Raw genomic sequence first — 12,875 nt, 5'->3', positions numbered from 1 at the left:
AGAGTTTGTCAAAAGAGTTGCCTCTCGGTATGGTGTGAGGGGAACACAAAGGCTCAGGGTTGGGAAGACCCTGTGTCATGTTGGACAGGGTCGTAGGGCAAGGGACAGACTTCCCTCCTCTACATTCAGTCAGGAAGGATCTGGAGTCCAGCCAAGGTTGTGGGGCAGCCTCCATGCAACTGCTGTGTGAACCATCACGAATACACCAATGATTGAGGCCGTGTCAGCTCACTCCCAGATTCTGTCAGAATCTACCACCGAGTCCTGGGCTCCCTCTGCACTATTTTAAAGCCACCCAACAGAAAATCTTACCCTTTACCCAGGGTAAACTTGTCTTTATCTTGAGAGAGGAAAAATGGTGGCAAGTCACAATAATTCTCTGGCTAGGCCACTATTGGAAATAGAATCTTCTAACCTGGGATGAGTCAGAAATAGTTGCCCTGGGTTCCCTTCTTTGTCCAATTCTAGAAGATGAGGAGAGACTCAGTGGGTGTCAAAGGCCAGGGGAGGGAAGGGGGGTGTTCTCAGCACCTGACTGGGACCTAAGCACCTCCTGGGACCTGTCACTAGAAAGGAAGCCCATATTGATGTCAGATTTGGCGTGTGGGTGGTTTCAGAGAATTGTGTCTCCAAGATCTTGTCTCTTTGACCTGCTTTCAATACTCCCTGGCTACACTGGGACTAAAAGGTGGCATGTCTCTGTGGGGCGGCCACTGCTGAGAGGAGTTGCGTTGAGAACAAGTCCAGCGAGGACACAGGGCCGAGGGTCACTGCCGTCCAGAATGACAAGGACCCTTGCGGATTGCCTGTGGTGGGAAGTGGGCCACACAGAAAGTGGATGGTTTCTTGCTACAGGCGTCCTCAAATTGATAAATAAAGAAATGAAAGAACTGGAACATCACAACTGTGGAATGAATTACGAGCCCCTGATGAATTCTGGGATCATAAACATAGAGACCGCCGGACACTATATGCTTCCCGACAGAAGTAGGCACCATTGCCAGTGGAGAATTCCTGCCCCACAATCTGACCAACTCAAAGGGAATGCAGGGGATGGAGATCCAAGAGTCAACTAGTACATTCTAGGACATGGGGAGGTCAACTGAGAAAAAAAAAAAAATCCAGTTTTCTCAATATAGGCTGCAAGGAAAAACATACAAAAGAATTGGAAAGAGGAACTATAGATTAAAAGATATTTAACATACCTGTCCACCAACCGCTCTGCGTGGGCCTTGTGAGAGTGCGCACGCACACACACCCTAGTTAGTAAAATTTGAATATTGACTTGGTATTTGATAGTGCTATGGGGTTCCTGTTCGTTTCCAAGGTGTAATGTGATATTATGATTATGTTTTCTGAAATAGTCCTTATTAAAAATACATACCAAAATACATATAAGAAAGGAAAAGAGAAGGGAGGAAGAAAGGGAGGGCCGTCTTTGAAATAAACGTATTCTATAGAATTCTAGGCTTAAAAGAATTGATTAGACAAGGCCCTGATGCATTTTATGCAGAATTGGAGCAACACACATGAATACGTCTGGTGTGGGCAGCCCCGGTGGCTCAGCGGTTTAGCGCCGCCTTCAGGACATGATCCTGGAGACCAGGGATCAAGTCCCACGTCAAGCTCCCTGCCTGGAGTCTGCTTCTGACTTTCTCGTCTCTCTCTCTCTCTCTCTGTCTCATAAATAAAATATTTAAAGAAAGAAAAGAAAACCTCTGGTGCTGTTGCAGGCCCCAATAACGTCCTCTGACCTGCAAAGCGCGGTGTTTCTCACTAGGGACAAGGTGAGCCCTTGGTTCTGAAAACTATCCATGACTCTCTCCAGTACGCTCTCATCTTGTGGAGTATAAAACAGAAAAACTGATTTTCTAAGAGTTCACATTATGACCAGTGTTGCCAGCAGATCTGCTCCCTGAAGCGAGGGACAGGTCTGACTGTGGAAGACGCAAGCCTTGTCGCCACAGAGAATGAATGAAACACGATCTCATTCCACATTGAGGCCTGGATGGGGCTGCACAAGCAGGAGACGGGGAGCCCTGCCCGGGGATGGAGAGGAGGAAGATGATCTCAGGCACTATTTACTGTGTCTTACTGGGGGCTCCCAGGGCGCACTACCCCACCTCACCCGCGGAAGGGTGCAGGGAGGACAAGCCAGGCCATGCCCCCGTTTGGCACACGAAGACACCCAAGTAGAGTACCTTGCTTTAGGTCAACATGCCACAGCTGGGAATCCCTCCAGATCCCAAGACTCTTAGACTACAAAGCACTGCCTCCCTGACTGTCTGGCAAAACTGCCTTGAGGAATGCTGGGGAGATGGGGTGCAGGGCAGAGGTGCATTAGGATTGGGCTGATAAAACCCCAAATCTGCATTTTTGGTCTTTCTGACTATTGCCTGTGTGTGTTAACTCCTCCAGGCATTCCCCTCCAACCCTTCTCTTGCACCAGCTGAGCCCACGGCAATCCAGACAGCCTTCCCTCGGGCCATATGACCTTCTAGTAGGAACTTGGGTGATCATCAGCTCATTCACGATATCGACTGGTTCCTCTGCTCATGGGTCCCCCAAACTGGATGACAACAAAGGAAGGGTACAGGGTCCCTCCGTTTCCAGCCCATTCTTCAGCTCACTCTACCTCCCAATCAAGGGCCATTTCAAATGGCTTTTCCTTTTTCTAAATGGCCTCACTCTTATAGTATTTTTTTCCCTCAATTTATTTATGTCCTTGCTCCTTAATCTGTATACTATCCAGAAACCTCAGACTCTCCGGATTCTTCACTGAGCTTCAAATCTCTTAGCAGATTTCTATTTTTTATTACCTTTTATAGTTCTCAGTTACGCAAGAAATACATGCTCCAGCACAGGATTACAAAAAAAGAAGAAGAAATCTCTGTCAACTATAAAGGGACTGCCGACGAAGATGGTAGGCTCCTTCTTTATTTGGAAAGGATGAATCTTGATTTATGATTGGCAGATGGTCTCCTCCTTAAGGACGCGTGAGGGACACAGCTTCTAATAAGAGAAACATGTCCTTTTGGGGGCACACCGGTTGGGTAGTGGCCTGCCAGCAGCTGGTGAGGGCTGCTTCTCCTTTCTCCATGCCTGGATCACCGCGACAGCTGAGAGCCTTAATAAAGCAAGGTGCACCTAGGAATGTGGGGTGAGGAAGCCACCAGAACGTAGAGGTCTATTTCTGCCCCTACCAATAATCCCACTGTTAAAACAGCTGAGGCCGAGGGCTTTTAAGGCTGCCTGCTGGTGCCGAGCCGGGATCCGGTTACCCTGAGCAATGCTGAGACATTCCGGAGGCGCTCCTGCCCAGGTCACCAGGAGCCAGGGGCCCAGGGTGACACCGATTATTTTTAGCTAAGATGTCACCATGCTTTCCATGGCAGCAAGGAGCAAGACGCCCCAGCGCCTGGACATTTGGGGGCCTTCTCGATATTTTATCATGTTAGACGTGGAACCTCGTCAGGAGCCCTGAGGACAGTCAGAGGAGCAGCGGACAGTCAGACATCCTTAGACCATCTTCATCAAGAAACCCAACACTAGTTTCCTGAGACAGAGAGCAGATGGTTGTCACCAACACGGGTTACCCAGTGATAATAATTATGAGAAACAATCCAGAACACAGAGGTAATAGGATATGGAGGAAGGTGACAGGATTTTATGGATCCTAAGAAAGCCCATCTCATTAGCATGAGCACAGTGTTCTGCACACGACAGGTACCCAGGGCATCTGCTGAACTAAGTTCCCAGCAGGAAAAATAGAGTGGTGGGAATCTGCGTGCCCTGGGGGGAAAACTCCCATTCTTTCTAGAAACTCTGGCTCTCTGCCTCCCGGTGTCAGGAATAAAGAGACAGTCATATGCCAGCAGGGGGCTCTTTACAAATCTGTGAGCCGTCCTGACTGCCAGCCTTCTGAAAGGAGGGGTGTTTGCAGTTCACACCAGCTCCTAAGCCTGCAGAGAGAATCAAGTATCAAAAAGGAGGCCCTTGGGGGTGAGGTGCTGCCCTGTGACATCTGGAGACTAGCAGCTCCCAAGCCCCGGGGCCCGGAGCCTCCATCTGCCCCACGCTTTGCTGCTGGAAGTCTCTAGATGCGCGTTCGTTCGTCTGTCATTTACCAACTGCCTACTGTGGGCCCAGGGACAGGGAGTTGGAGAAGCACAAGTCCCCAAGAAAGCAGACCAGACCAGGAACGGAAGCAAATGCTCCTGTCTTGAGGCCTCAAGACTCAGAGTGGGGAGGGGCACCTGGGTGGCTCAGCAGTTGAGCGCCTGCCTTCAGCTCAGGGTGTGATCCCAGGGTCCTGGGATTGAGTCCCGCATCGGGCTCCCCGCAGAGAGCCTGCTTCTCCCTCTGCCTGTGTCTCTGCCTCTCTCATGAATAAATAAATACAATCTTCAAAAAATAAAAAAGGCTCAGAGTGGGGCCGGTGGGGGCCACATACATTTCCAAATATGGCTCAGCCTCAGCTCTGGGTGAGATGAGCCTCTGCAACAGCTGTGCCTATTCTGGGCCTGCAGGCGTGAGGTGGGAGGGTCTTTGTCTCATGGGCAACAGGTGTTGAGGCCTGAAGAGCAAGGCGTAGCATTTTGAGGGCATCCTAGCACCATTCCTGGGGCAAAAGCCAGTTTTCCAAATGACTGTCCTCAGCTAGAAACTCCAGATTTCCTCCTCTTTTGTTTCCCCACTGGGCCCATCAGCTTGTGGCCTCCTGGGCCACCCGCGGCCTGGCCCTGCAGGGCCTACAGGTTTCTGGGAGGAGGTAGGTTTGGGACGTGTGCCCCTCTCGGGGCTGTAGAGGGTGGGGTACATCTGGCTCTGTGAGAAGCCCACCAAGCAGGTCAAGTCAGGAGGCAGAGAGAAGTGGGAGCCCCTCTTGCCACCCAATGTTGGGGCTCAGCGTCTGGTGCCTGATCAAGCTGAGGAAGAAATTCAAAGTGGGGGCACCTGGGTGGCTCAGCAGTTGAGCGTCTGCCCTCGGCTCAGGGCATGACCCCGGGGTCCCGGGATTGAGTCCCACATCGGGCTCCCCGCAGGGAGCCTGCTTCTCCCTCTACCTGTGTCTCTGTCTCTCTCTCTGGGTCTCTCCTGAATAAATAAATACAATCTTTTTGACAAGGCAGAAAGCTTGCCCGTGCCTGCCGCCGCACACTGTGTTAGGCCCTGTCCTGATGTGCCCTCTCCCGATCATTTCCACTGCTGCCCCAGCAGGCCGCAAAGGCCATCAGCCTGCAGATGTGACCATCGCTTGTCTGAAAGTTAAAATGACACGAGTTTTCGCCTTTTAAGTGACTTGCTTTCAGTGCCAGAGTAACATCCGGACTGTAACAGGGTCTTAAGTGTAGTGTCATTGGTGGTAGTGGTGGGGGGACAATCAATGCACCTGATAAGATCTGTGGCCACAAATAATCTCACGAGGCCAGAGGCGTGACGCCCCCCAGGGCTCATTGTCACCTTCTGTGGCAGAAGAAGGCCACTTCCTCTGGAAGAACAGCATCTCAGCCGTGACTTCAGCAGGTCCTTTCCGGACTCGGGGTGGGGTGGGGGGCTTAAGTAGAGTGTCTCCTGCCACCTGCTTCTCCCCCTGCCTCTGTGCGCCCCTCGGGAGGGCTCAGAGTGACAACACCAGTGGGGCTGCCAGGAGTCAGCCCTGTTGGTGCTGAGGGGCCCCCAAGACAGCTCCACGGGCTGGGATTCGAACTCCTGACAGTGGTCCGGGACCATTTCTGCCGCCCCAGGGGCCGGGGGCCCATCTGCCCTTCTTCTTCCTCTGGGCTCTGTTCCACGTGGCAATCCTGAGCCACCCATGGCCTTTCATTCATTGCCTGAAATTTGGGGGCTGAAGATGAACGCAGGCTTTTTTTTTTTTTTTTTTTTTTTTTTTGGCATGTGGCTCTAGCCAGCTCCATAAGGAAGTGTTCACAGTCCTGTGTTTCTGAGCTCCTGAGATCAGGACACGTTGGATGCCCATCATTGCTCCACGGCCAAAGGAAGAAGCAAGTCTGCCAGTCTCTTCCTGCCTCGGGTGCTTTGCCTGGAACCCCTCTTTGGGGCTTTCAAGGTTGGTGATTGGAAGACGTGAGCTGAGGTGCATGGAGGTCACCAGCCATTGGGTTCCAGGTAACCAACGTCACAGCCGAGTGCATTCACGTGGGCTCATACAGTGGGGTCCTCCTTAGGCCTATGAAACATCTCTGATCTGTCACTGGTCTGGCCAGATGCCATCAGTGGTCCCCTCTGACACCCACCTGACACCCTGCACGCCTGAGCTGGTCCTCTGCATCCACCACTGGTCCCCCTGTGATGCTCTGTACACATTTCCCGGGACACGTTCTTATTCCCTTGGGCCCCTGTAAGTAGGAGTTGTGACTTATTGCCTTGCTGACCTTGCACCACGGTTCCTACCCCAATACTGTGCGTTTTCACATTTACACACACACATGCACACACGCAGAACTAGTTACTACAGGAACTACAGGACTGGCAGTGACAAAATCTGAGTTCCAGGGTGAGCTTTCCCTTCCCATTTCCGTCACAATCAGAAACAGTGACAGGGTACGTGACCTCTTCCAGTCCACCCCACAGGTCCTGGCCCTGCTGACCCTGGGGTCTTGGGAACTTTCTGCCCTGGGGGTGCCCGGCCCGCGGGGAAATAATAGGGTCCCGGCGGCACTACCTTCTGGCCCATGTGTTCACGCAGTCCCTGGCTGCCCCTCCTCAACTGCCACCCAAGCCAGGCCCCAGGTCGGGTTTCCCACCAGCTGCAGGGACAGGCTTCCCCAGAACAGGGGCTGGGCGTCACCTTCCGCACCTCGGTGCCAGGGTCTCCACTAGGTGGCACCACTGCTCTGCCAGCCGCCTGGGTCCCGGCAGGAGGAAAGGCGACCAGGTGGGTGACTCTGGAAGAGTGCAGGGGGGGGGGGGGGGAGAGGCCCCCTCCCCCCCCCCCCACCGCCCCGTCTCATCCTTCCTCTGCGCTTTGCTGGAGAAGTCCAGAGCAGGGCCGCGCTGCGCATGGAAGCCGAGGCAAAAGAACATGCTGACACTGATCCAGTCTTAATTTAAAACGTTGATATTTTGTTCATCGTGGATTCTTGTGCATTCGTTGCAGTTGGAAAAATATTGTGTGGAAATATCATTAATCTTATCAATGACCAAGTGTTTGGGTGTCCCCACAAATTCAGAGCTCACTCGCCTCACCGTGGTCCCAGTCTGGGCCCCGGCAGCACAGTGGCTTGTGCCCCAGTGCCTAGGCCTATAGAAATAGCTGTTTCTGCTGTTATAAGACAGCAGCCCTGTGTGTCACCCGGCCTTCTAGAACATTCCCCTGCCCCCTGCATGGCTTGATTTCACTTGTTTCCCCAGGGGAATTGCTGCCTACCACTCCCTCATGCATGCTGGCTGGGCTCTTGTTTCTTCTATCTCTCTTGTTTTGGGAGGAAGCTTTTTATTCCCCTCACCCCCACCTCAGGTGAACTAATGTTCTTTTTTTAAAAGATTTTATTTATTTATTCATGAGAGGCACAGAGAGAGAGAGAGAGAGAGAGAGAGAGAGAAGCAGAGGAGACACAAGCAGAGGGAGAAGCAGGCTCCATGCAGGGAGCCTGACATGGGACTCGATCCCAGGTCTCCAGGATCACACCCTGGGCTGATGGCGGCACTAAACCACTGAGCCACCCAAGCTGCCCTGAGCTAGTGTTCTTTACAGCATTTGTAGCCACCCCAATTTCCCCCTGCAGGACTCAGTGTAAGAAAAGAGTGAAATAAGGTGGGCCCTAAACCAAGAGAAATGCACTCCCTCTAGAAGCACTTGGGAGCTCTAGAGAACCCAAGGCCCGGGGCCACACCCATGGCTGATGACATCAGAACCTCTGGGGGAGCAGTCCCTCCCCCTCCCCTGAGGCTTCAGTAGTTTCTAAGTTCCGCCTGGCAGGTGAAAAGATACCTGGCCCACAGTGGGAAACCAGGCACGCACTCACCAGGCTCCACCCAACTGAGCCACGGTACTGCTGTCTGCTGGGGGGCTCACAGGCTGGGGCCCAGAGGGACAGCAGAAGCTTTAAGGACTCAGAACCTAGCTTCTACCCAGCAAGGGTTCCCCTGTACAAATTTCCCAGCCCCTCCAGCGGCACTGCACCTGCACCTTACCATTTTCACCAGCGGGGCAGCCCCTGTGGCAGTAAAATGCCTTGAAATGTGGCTGACATCTGCCTTGAGAAATCTGCTCTCCGGGCGCTGGGCCTGCACGCTGCAGAAACAGAGGGGATCCACTTGTTCCCCTGGCTCTGCAGGATTCATGGAACAGCTACCATATTCCTATAAAACCGTGTCTACCAGGGAAGAAGAGCCCCAGTACCTGTTCCCTGCCCTGCCTTCCTGGTTACCCTCTTCCTGATGTGCTTGACAGGCAGTATCCCTTTGTCACCTGCTACATCCAGAATGTCGTCTACATATGTATATGTCTATATCTATATCTATATCTATATCTATATCTATATCTATCTATACACATACAGAGGGGCACCTGGGTGGCTCAGTCAGTTGGGTGTCTGACTCTCGATTTCGGCTGTGGTCACGATCTCTGGGTTGTGAGATAGGGCCTCATCTCTGTGCTCCATGGGGAGTCCACCTGAGATTCTTGCTCCCTTTCCCTCTGCCACCTGCTGGCACTCTCTGGAGTGCACGCTCTCTCTCTGAATAATATGTATTCATTATTAAAATATATTTGTAAAACATAAAATAAAATAGAAGTGCCCCTGCCCCCTCTCTCTCTCATTCCCGGCCCCCGGTGGGATACCATCATCAATGGGTCAGGTGCACCCAGAACCAAACGTCATTTTCTTGCAACATGGGTGCAACTACCTCTTGGAGCCTCATTCGTCATCTGTAACATGAGGAGCTAGCTATAGCACCTGTCCTAGAGGTCAGGACCTAGCACAATGCCTGTCACATGCTGTGTTGCTGTGGTAGCTCTTAAAGGCTAGCGTAAACGGCTGGAACCAGACAGCACAACGTGCATTTTTTTCCCTGCTTATTTGTACTCACGTCACAGCAGGATTGGGTTGGTGCAAATTAGTTAGATTAGTCCCAAAAACCAAGCGCTGCCGCCCCCAGGGCATCTCCTAAGAAGTTGTAGGCAGCCAGACTCCCGCGGGGATCTTCTCAGCCAGAGAGCATTTGGTGGGTTTCGCCACCAGAGGGCAGTGCCGGGCCGCTTATGGAGACGCAGCCTCCTGCTCAGTCCAAGGCAGGCCCAGAGCAGAGCGGGGACCGCCTCAATTCTGGCTACCTGGGAGGTGGGCTTGGGCCTCTGGGCCTGTCCTGTCTGCCAGTCTGCCCAGATCTGCGATCGGCCGAGCCCCCGGGTGCCAGGTCATCCAGAACACGGTGCACCTAAACTCTTTTCTGGGGCCCATCTGCAACGACTTCGAGCTCAGGCTCTGTTCTCACTTCCCGTAGCAGGGCTTACCCCTATGTTTTATTATTATTATTATTATTATTATTATTATTATTATTATTATTTAGTTATTTATGATAGTCACAGAGAGAGAGAGAGAGAGAGAGAGAGGCAGAGACACAGGCAGAGGGAGAAGCAGGCTCCATGCACTGGGAGCCGATGTGGGATTCGATCCCGGGTCTCCAGGATTGTGCCCTGAGCCAAAGGCAGGCGCCAAACCGCGGCGCCACCCAGGGATCCCCTATGTCTTGATTCTCTCCACTCACTCACCTGCACCTGGGGCACATCAATCTTAAGTTACGGCATTTCTCCGCTGGGCCTATGCTGAAGCTCTTTCTCTGCATCTCCTGTCAGGCAGTGCCACCAACTGCTCTGACTCAACTGCAGAGATCTGGTCCTGCAGCAAAGCAGATCCTCACCATCTGCTCGATGTCAGGCGCTCTCGGACCTGCTACCCTCTCCCTGCCCAAGGCAGGCCAAGAAGGGGTGGTTTCCCTGACACAGAATGAATTTTCATGGGTGTCCAGATCCATGATGTCTCAGAGCTGCTTGCGGAAAGAGGGCCCCAAACTTCAGGGCTTATCCTGACACTGAGCCTAAGAGAAGCCCCAAAATCTCAAATCACCAAGACACACTCCCGGCCAGACCCTGCCATGTTCCTCCAGCTAAATTCAGAACGGTGACAACTCCCTCCCTGCCAAACTGACTCAAACTGACAAAAAAACCCCTAAGAGAGTCTCACCCAGACCCGAGGCTCTTCCCTCTTTGCTCGGTTCCTACCACAATGTAAAGGAAGCAATTACAGAGACTCTACTTTTTCAGGACAGTTCAGAGGTCAAAGAGCCTTTCTCTGAACCAGACATTCAAATTCTCTTGGACTTAGCAGACATGTGTCCTGTTGACTTAGGGGCTGCCCTTGCCCTACCCCCACCTGGAGGTTTGCATTCGAGAACGTTTTGATTATGCAATGCTCTTCAAGGGAAATAAGAGAAAGTATCTTTCACAATTATACAATTTTAGAAAAAAGGAAGTCGGTAAAGTCCTTGACATGACTACAACCTATTTTAAGAAAGGGGAGAGGAAGGATATAAGGAATCAAAGGGTTTAGCACCACTTAAACCAGAGAGATCATAAAATACTTGTGGGGGATTTATCTCTAAGATGGAATTTAGCTGCCTTAATGATATGAGATACTCAAGATAGCAATAAAAGATAGGAAGATTTCAGCCCTTTTTAGTCACTCCAGGAGGACAGAAATGCACCAAAGAGGTTCACACCTGAGCTACATTATGAGCCTGGGTCAAGAGAAGACATGGTGGACCTGGGGTCTCATCCAGGTCATGAACTAATGGAGATCAAATTTGCACCAGTGGGAGGACTGGAAAGGACATGATTGTTAAAACGAGAGTCAACAAGGTGTTCAAGAGGTTGCCTGATGGTCTGGGCTGCAGAGCTTTGACAAAGTCCCATTGATCACAAAGGACCATGTAGTATTGAGACCAAGAGCCTCCCTGCCTTGGTAGTCTTGAAGTTCTTGAGAGTGCATTATCAATGATAAGAAGCCCAAACTGTCAGGAAATGGCAAAATACTATTCTCTCTGTGTAAAGGGACAGAAACAAAAGACCGCATGTTATAGGATTCCACTTGTGTGAAATATCCAGAATAGGCAAATCCATAGAGACAGAAATAGGTTAGTGAGTTACTGCTTAATGGGAGGGAGTTTCTTCTGGGGAGCTGAAATGTTCTAATATTAGATTGTGGTGATGTTTGTACACCTCTGTGAATATGCTAAGTGCCTCTCAACTTTGGATAGGTGAATGTTGTGATACTTGAACTATATATCTCAATAAAGCTGCAAAGAAGCAAGGGAGATAGGAAGGTATGTGATAAATATAAATAACTTATAAATATTCCATTAGAAGTTATTCCAAACTTCAGCAATATAAAGAGATTAGACTCATCTACCTAGAGAATTCACAGCATGGAAAATACCACTCTCAGGCAATGCTGGAAAAAGGTATTTCTAATATAACCAGCAGAGCTGAATTCCATGAAAAAGATTAGAGAAAGGAATACAAAATATATCCTCAATTCAAGAGAATTACAGACTCTCAGAAAAGGGCTCAGAAGACCATGTGATCCTTCAGCTATGATCTCTTATTTAATGGATGATGAAGCAGTCTAAAACAGCACAAAAGGTTTTAAATTTTTTTAAAAAAAATGTCCCTTTCCTACTTCAGTTCATCAAGTCACCTTCCCTAAAGTAATTGCGGCTTCCAGTTTCTTGTATATGCTTCCACAAATGCTTTATTAGTGTGCCAGGACACACACACACACACACACGCACCTCCTCTGGTCCAATCAGACTCAAAGGAGGCAAAAATGCATATTAATTTTAAGCAACAGTTTCCTTGATATAGAGCAAGTGCTCGGGGTTACTCTAACATTTCTATATGGAGAGAGTGCTTCCTTTCATTTAAGCACCCTAAAAAACAGGGGGCAGCCAGTGCTAGAGCCTAACACATTTGTGCCTGAAAAAAGGGACTGGCAACCTATTGGCAACTAAGCGACACTCACACAGCTCATCGAATCAAAGGCAAACAAAGATGTAGAAACATAATCCACCATTCAGTTTGGACCTTCAGCATAAAGTTCCATGTTTTTCTTTAGACAAAAACCAGCAGCTGTGCAACACAAGTCCATTCTCTTCTCCTGATCTTAGGTCCATGCGGGAGCTCACCAATCATACAACTAGCTGGGAGATGGTGGTGGCACGTAGGAGGATCATGGCTGACACAGAAGGATGGAGACTTACACTGGCGGGAGAAGAGAGAAGCCAGTGCTTCTTCATCGAGAAGCACCTCTCACCTTCACGACGCACAGGGAAGGTGGTTAATTCTGTATGTTGAGGCCAAGAGGTGATGATGTTATCAGGGGAAATACAAGCAATGTGATTATTGGGTGTATTTGCAGTGATATGGCAACATAATCACAAGGCTCAGCATAAAGATTGGCTTCTAAACAACTATAACATGCAATATTGGTCCAGCAGGTGACATGCAGCTTAGTACAATAAAAAGGATATTGCCTTGAAATATGGTAGTAAAATAAGAGGCATACAGCCCAGGTTACAAAGTCCCCTTGAAGATTGTTCACCCCCCAAAGTATTTTTAGTTTAGGTAATTGTAGACGGTGGACAAAGCGCTACTGCCCTCAAAATAAGATGGCTCCCAAAACGAAAGGTCAGCAGATGCCATCTCTGTAAGTCAAGCTGCAAGAAGGATGGGATTAGCTGCCTACAGGACAGCTTTCCAGAAGTAACCCATCTTGCAGAGTGACTTGGAGTGACCTTACCGAGGAGATTAAAGTGCCTGTCCTGAGTATGTCATTAGCAAGCAGCCAAACTCA

Source organism: Vulpes vulpes, chromosome 12 (genome assembly GCF_048418805.1).
Source record: "Vulpes vulpes isolate BD-2025 chromosome 12, VulVul3, whole genome shotgun sequence".
Lineage (NCBI taxonomy): Eukaryota > Metazoa > Chordata > Mammalia > Carnivora > Canidae > Vulpes > Vulpes vulpes.
The sequence above is the reverse complement of the archived record's forward strand: the minus strand, read 5'-3'. Positions refer to the sequence as shown.